Source organism: Chiloscyllium punctatum, chromosome 52 (assembly GCF_047496795.1).
Source record: "Chiloscyllium punctatum isolate Juve2018m chromosome 52, sChiPun1.3, whole genome shotgun sequence".
In the NCBI taxonomy this organism is placed as follows: domain Eukaryota; kingdom Metazoa; phylum Chordata; class Chondrichthyes; order Orectolobiformes; family Hemiscylliidae; genus Chiloscyllium; species Chiloscyllium punctatum.
In genome coordinates, this window is record NC_092790.1 from 37,131,745 (window position 1) to 37,139,145 (window position 7,401).

Consider the following 7,401-nt stretch of genomic DNA (forward strand, 5'->3'; position numbering starts at 1 on the left):
CTCTTTTCCTAGACCAGACCTTCAGTATACAGCCAGTGTTTCCGAATGCTGTCAGCAATGAGCTGTGCACAAACAGGTACATGCTGGTGCTGATCGATCAGTTTATCTCACTTTTAAAATATTCTCACTTGCTAGACTTCCCTTTCCCTGCAAATAGCCTCCCTACTCACCTTTTGAAAGTTCCTGCCCAATACGATCAAGATTAGTCTGGCCCCATTTTATAACTTGAACCTGTGGACCAGCCCTGTCCTTTTCCATCGCTGTTTTCAAACTAGTAGAACTGCTGTCACTTTGGCAAAATGCTTTCCCACTAACACCTCAGTCCCTCTCCCTACCTTGTTTCCCAAGGGGAGGTCAGGTTTTGCCTATTTCTGTTTTCGGGCCATTTACATATTGACTGGGAGTTTGCTGGAACGCAATTACCAAATTCCTCCCTTGCAAATGCTGAACACTGGCAGTCTCAGTCTAGGTTTGGAAAGTTCAAAAAACCTCTACCATAACAGGCCTATTATTATGATTGATATTTGAGACCTCCCTACATATTTGTTCCTTAGTCTGCCTCTGACTATTGGGGATCAGCAGGACAATCGTGTCAGAGTGATGACCAATTCTTATTTCTCATTTCTACTAACATGGCTTCACTGGATAATCCCACAGAATATTCTCGCTAAGTGCTGATGTGGTGACACATGCAATCAAAATCCACCACCAAGCGTCCTCTCTTGCCTCCCTTCCATGCTTCCTGCAGTCTCTCTAACTTGAAACAATGAGCTGTCAGTCCTGCCCCTCACTCAGCTGTGTTTCTGTAATAACTCTTATCTCCCAGTCCCATGTTCAAATCCCTGTCCTGAGTTCATCTCTCAGGCCTCTTTCATTGAAATAAATGTAGTTTAATCATCAGTTTTCCCCCATTCCCTGCTATGTTCTTGCCTGCCTTATCTGTTGAATTTGCTCTCTTTAACGTGTGCACCAGTCGCAAGATTCTTTCTTGCCTTATGACTGTTTAAGGTCCAACACCCTGCCAGACTAGTTTATATCCTCTCAATCAGCTCTAACAATTCGCCACACCAGAATATGGGTCCCCCCATCTCCTGCTCCCAATTCCGGTGCCTTTCCCACCCTGTCTCCCTGACATGACAACTACAGGGTCTTGGGACTTGTCCACTAATGTCCCTGTGTTCCTCGGTGCTCCGCATGGACCAACCATTCATTTTGTCTTATTGCTTATCATACCTCCCAACATTGATCAGAACTAAAGTGTGCTCAGATTATCATCTAATCATCATCAGACTGGAGCTAGAGACCATCCTCCTCACTGTGAACAACCTTTCATGTCATCTGCAAACTGACTCATGATTCCTTCTGCTTGCACATCGACGTTATTATTCGATAGAATAATTACCAATGATTTCTGCACAGATCCTTGTGGTACATCCGCTGGTGAAAGGAAATCAAACACGAAAAGGTTTATCCACCAATTGTGTATCCAATTTACCAACTTGCCTTGAATCCCAGTGGCTCTTCCCTTTTGGGCAAGCCTTCCATGTGAGACCTTGTCAAAGACCTTAATGAATTCCATGTAAACCACATCATCTGCACTGCCCTCATCAACATTTTGAGAGACCATTTAAAAAAAACGCAACTGAATTCCTCAGACAGTATCTTCCTCTGCCAAATCCGTGATGACTCAGCCGAGTTGATCCCCGTCTTTTCAAGTGTTGATTCATCCTCAGAATTGTTTCCAGAAATTTCCCTCCCACTGCTGTCAGACTATCTATGTAATCTATATGATTACCTGGCCTATCCCTGCTGCCCTTCTTGAACAAAGGAACCACATTAGCGATTCTCCAGTCAATGGGCACTTCACCTGTGGTCAGCAAAGTATTAAATATATCCACCAAGACTCCAGCAATCTCCTCCCTTACCTCCCATAGCAGCCTGGGATATATTCCATTGGGCTTTGGGGATTTCTCCGCCTTTATGCGTGTGAAAAAAATTAATACCGCCTCCTTATTGATCTTAGCATGGTCGAGAACCTCAGCATCCCAATTCAAATCCCTGGCTATAATGCCTTTCTCCTGAGTGAATACAGGTGGGAAGTATTCATTGAAGACCTCACCTGCTTGGTCTGGCTCTATGCGCAGATTGTCCATTAGGGGTCTAACAGGCCCCACTCTTGAACTGGTAATCTTCTTGCTCTAATTGTATTGATAAAATACCTTATGGCCTTTCCTTAACAATATCTGCCAAGGATATTTCATGCCCATTCTTTGACCCTCATTTTTAAGGACCCCTTGCACTTTCTATCCTATTAAAGGGCTTCGCCTGATTTTATTGCACTGCACTTCCTTTCTCCAGCTCACGATATTGCTTTAGCAGTATTCGCTGGAGTTACTGCCTTTGTCATTCATTCTTAAGGGAACACACTGGCCCTGAATTCTCACTGTATCACTTTAATATACTTCCTCTTTTCAAATATGAACCCAACTGCAAATAGTTCCTCCGTGTCTGTGTTTGCCAGATCCTGTCTCGTGATAATGATAATACCCAGTGACTGTAATATTCTAATGATTAGGTGGCTTCCCCAAATTTGGGACCTACACTTCTGCACAATCCTTATCTCTTTCCAAAATGACTTTGAAACTTAGTGTTATACCCACTATCCCCACAGCGCCACAAAGTCCTTACGTCTGTCATCTTGTCCAGCACCTACAGTCCACTCTGCCTGTAACATCCAGTCCTTACTGACCTACCTTTCAGCCTCTCCATCACATGACATCACTGTAACATTCTGCAATCCCCACAGCACTCCTCCATCCTACCATACAACACCTCATTACCTCTTAGCATTCAGAAAGTACGGAGGCTGGGATACAGGGAAAACTATCTGTCTGGATACCGAATTCCTGGCCCATAGAAGACAGAGGGTGATGATAGATGGAAATCATTCAGCATGGAGCTTGGTGACCAGTCGTGTTCTGCAGGGATCAGTTCCTGGAACCATGCTCTTTATGATTTTTATAAATGACTTGGATGTGGGAGTGGAAAAATGGGTTAGTAAGTTTGCCAATGATATAAAGGTTGGTGGAATGGTGGATAGCATGGGGGTCTGTTGCTGGTTGCAATGGAGCATTGACATGATGCAGAGCTGGGTTGATAAGTGGCAGATAGAGTTCAATCTGGAGAAGTGTGCAGTGATTCATTTTGGATGGTCGAACTTGGATTCTGAATACACTGGGATAAAAGTCGGATTCTTCGCAGTGTCGAGTAAAAGTGGGATGTTTGGTTCCATGTCCATAGATCCCTCAAAGTTGCCACCCAGGCTGATGGGGTTGTTAACAAGTAATACGTTGTGTTGGCTTTCATTAGCTGGGGGATTGAGTTTCAGAGCCGTGAGACTATGCTGTAGCTCTATAGAGCTCTGCTTAGACCACACTGAGATATTGTGTTCAGTTCTGGTCCACTCATTACAGAGAGGATAAAGAGGAGATTTACCTGGTCTGAAGGCGATTTCATATGAAGAAAGTTTGAGGGAGCAAAGGCATTTCTCATTGGAGTGAAGAAAGGTGAGGGGCGACATGGTTAAGGTGAAAAAGATAATGAGAGGCACAGAGAGAGTGAACAGTGAAAGATTTTTTTTTCCCCATGGCAGAAATGGCTATCGCGAGGGTGTATAATGTTAAGATGATTGGAAGAAGGTTAAGGGGAGATTTCAGAGTTTGGTTCTCCACATAGAGTGGTGGGTGCGTCGAATGCACTGCAGTGGTGGTCGTAGAGTTAGATACATGAGGGACATTTAATGGACTCTTGGAAAGGTGCATTGATGATAGTAAAATGAGATATATCTAGGTTAGTTTGATCTTAGAGGAGGATAAAAGGTTGGCATAACATTGAGGACTGACGGGCCTTGTGCTGAACTGTTCTGTGTTTGACGTTCCTTGTGGTAAACTGGGTAATACATTCCAATCAAGGTAAATGGATACGGCATCCACAAGGAGCAAATCAACTGGATATAGAATCTACTTCATGGTAGGAGATAGAGGGAGATGGGAGACATTTTGTTCTTCTGACTGAAGGTGTAGTCAGTCTACTGTTGTTTGTAATTTGGATAATTGATTTGGCTGAAAATATTGATGTCCTTGTGAGTACATTTGTGGTTGGCACTAACATTGGTGATATATTGGACAGTGACGAAGGTTAACTATGATAAAACAGGATGAACAGTACTCCTGGGATAGTGGGCTGAAGAATAGCAGATGGAGTTGAATTAGATACATGCAAGATGTTCCATTTTGGTAAAACAATCCAGGGTGGGACTTGTACACTTAATGTTCGGGCCCTGGGTAGTGTTGTCAGTCAGAGACCCAGGGATGCAGGTACACAGTTCTTTGAAAGTGGTGTCACAGGTAGACAGGCTGGTGAAGCAGGCATTTGGGAAGCTTACCTTCACTGACCAGAGCATTGTGAGTAGAAGTTGGGATGTCATGTCATGTTGGACATTGGTGAGGCCACCATAAAAGCATTGTTGATCAGTAGGAAACACTCATCTGGTTCACTTACGTCCTTTAGGGAAGGACATCTGACATTCTAACCTGATCTGGCCTGCACGTGACTCCAGACTCACAGCAATATGGCTGACTCTGAGCTCCCCTCTGGGTAATTAGCAGTGAGGGCAAAGAATGCTGGTCCAGGCAGTGACACCCACATCCCATGAATGAATAAATAAAAATACATATGTCCCTCCCTACCTCTGTGAACCCCTCCAGCTGCAGCAATCCGTACTGGCTTTGTAACACCGTTCAGACCCTGACCACGCTCTGTAACACTCTCACCACCTCCAGCACCTTCACCTCTCCCTGTTCGTATCGTGTCATCAAACCCTGACAATGATTCCCCTTCCCACTGCCCCCCTCCTGCTAGCAGACAGTTCCCTCTAACACTTACTGCATATACGCACTCTCACTTTAGAATTGTTAGTACCTTTTGGTGATCTTCTGAGCCTGATCATCTAATATGGTCCAAGTTGTCCTGAGTGAGGGACAGGTGGGAATTTCTTGCTGAGGTTTTGACTGTTTCAATGGAATGTCCTTTTATTGAATGTTTTACACAGTTCGTCAAGTGTTTTCAACTGTTGGTTTACAGACTCACATTTGAGTCTCTTCATCCTGTTAACCCTTGGTCTGTTCTCCTCTCAAACGTGTGAAAATTGGTTATTTTGTTTCTAGTTGTATCTTGTCCATTTTGTGATTCACGTTAAACCTTTATAATTAATTAAATTTCACTTTATCCCAATTTCCCGGAGGATCTCTCAGTGTGACATTACTCATTCACTCAGCTTCACCAGAACACGGTCGCTTTGGGATAGTTACGTCCGTCGCCAGTTGCACAATGTGTCATTTCAAGAAACACTGAGGAAAAAAGTTCTCCCAACTCCTCTTCGAATATCACTGCTGTCAGTGAGCTTACCCCCGATTATGTGAATATTGAAGTTTCCCAAAATTATCACAATGCCTTTGTTAAAAATTCCAATGAGTTCCTGTTTAATGCAGTGATGAGCAATGAAATGCTGTTTGGTGGCTAAATGCTGCTCTGCTGCTTGTGCCCTCAGCAAGTAGTAGCCAGAATTTACATTCAGACTGACTCTACTTCATGATCTGCAGTCAAATGCTTCCTCTGTAACACCTTTATTACCCATTTCTGTCAGTGTTACCCAACCATCCTTTCCCATTCTGCCTTAGATCCTGCAAGATTGTTAAATATTTATGTTCCACCTTTTATTCATCCTGAAACCATGTCTTTCTGGTGTCTAAATCCCATTTATCTCTGTGTCACAATTCCATAAATCTTATTGAAGACTCTTTGTCCATTCCAAAGAAAAACATAACTCACTCTTTCCCACAATCGCCTGTCACAAACTATTCACTGATCTACGGTTTTAGTTAAACTCTGTCCCTTCCTGTTCCTTTCTGCTTGTCTTCAGTTACATCCTTACGCTGTTCTGATGCTTCACTTTTTTCTCTTTGGATTTGGAATGCTCCTTTCACCTGAACGCTGTCCCTGCATCCTCTATGTCAGCTTAAAGCTCTGCCCATCAACCTACCGACATGGCTGGCCAGAACACTGGTCCCATCATGATTCCATTGGGGCCCAGTGCAATGGGATTGTTTTTATTTATTCGTGGGATGTGGGTGTCTCTGGCTGACCAGCCTTTCTTGCCCAGCCCTAGCTGCCCTTGAGCTGAGTAATTTGCTCTGCCATTTCAGAGGGTAATTGAGAGGCAAACACTTTGCTGTGGGTATGTCGTGCAGACCACATGAGGATGGGCAGATATCCTTCTGCCAGTGTATTTTGATGAGCAAAGATTATTTTGGACAAACGAAATGGCTTCATACTTATTCATGAATTGTTAATTGCATGTTTGTTTTAAATATTGATTTAAAATTCCCCCATTTCTGATGGTGTGATTCAAACCTGTCTCCCCTGAACATTAGCTGAGGTTTGGATACATGCTCGAGCAATAATACCACTCTGCCATCACGTCACTTGCTCACAGATTGCTCATTCCTGACCGGTTATACCAGTGCATAATGAAGCAAAACCCGTTCTTCCGACACAATTGTTTGATACTGACATCTTCCAGCAGTCTGGTGATATCACTCAGTATCTCTCCATGTGGTATCCCTCACTGTGCGGGTCTAACTGCAGTCTCTGTTAGTGTCTCTCACTCTTGCAGCTCCTCCAGATCCTGAGCCAACAGAATTCTCCACTCCAGAAAGAAGCAGCAGCACAGGCCAGGGATGGAGCCTGGGATTTTCCAGATCTCTGTGTGACTTACTCACACATTCTCCATGTGTACCCTTCAGTGCATCTATTGAATTTTCCATTCTGTCTATTTCTCTATCTCCTGTAGATACTCAGGAAATTTCTGACTCAGTAGGCTTCCCAACTGCTGGGTGTCTTGTCTATCACCACATTGAAGATGTTTGGTCAGCCAGAGAGGCAAAGGGAAGGGAGATCTGGAGCATTCAATAAATCCTGCAGTGAGGTAGGATCACTCAATGCACAGAGCAGAGAGAAATGAGAGAGCTCCAAACATGGGCTAACAAGACATGACACAGATACAGTGCTGGAGGGGGAGCACAGTACACACACCCCTCAGGCTCTATCCCCACCCCTACTGTAAGTTCTGTTGTACTAACACTCACTACTCTGCAACACTGTATCTGTGGCATGTCTTGTGGTCCAGTGTCTTCAAAAAGTTGTAGCTCCTCTAACAGTTCCTATCTCTGTAACCTCCTCCCTCCCCGATAGTCCCTCTACATGTTTGAAACGTACTGCATTCCAGACTACCATCCCTATCGCTGTCACTTGCTTCACTGTCTATCACATGCCTCATCTCGG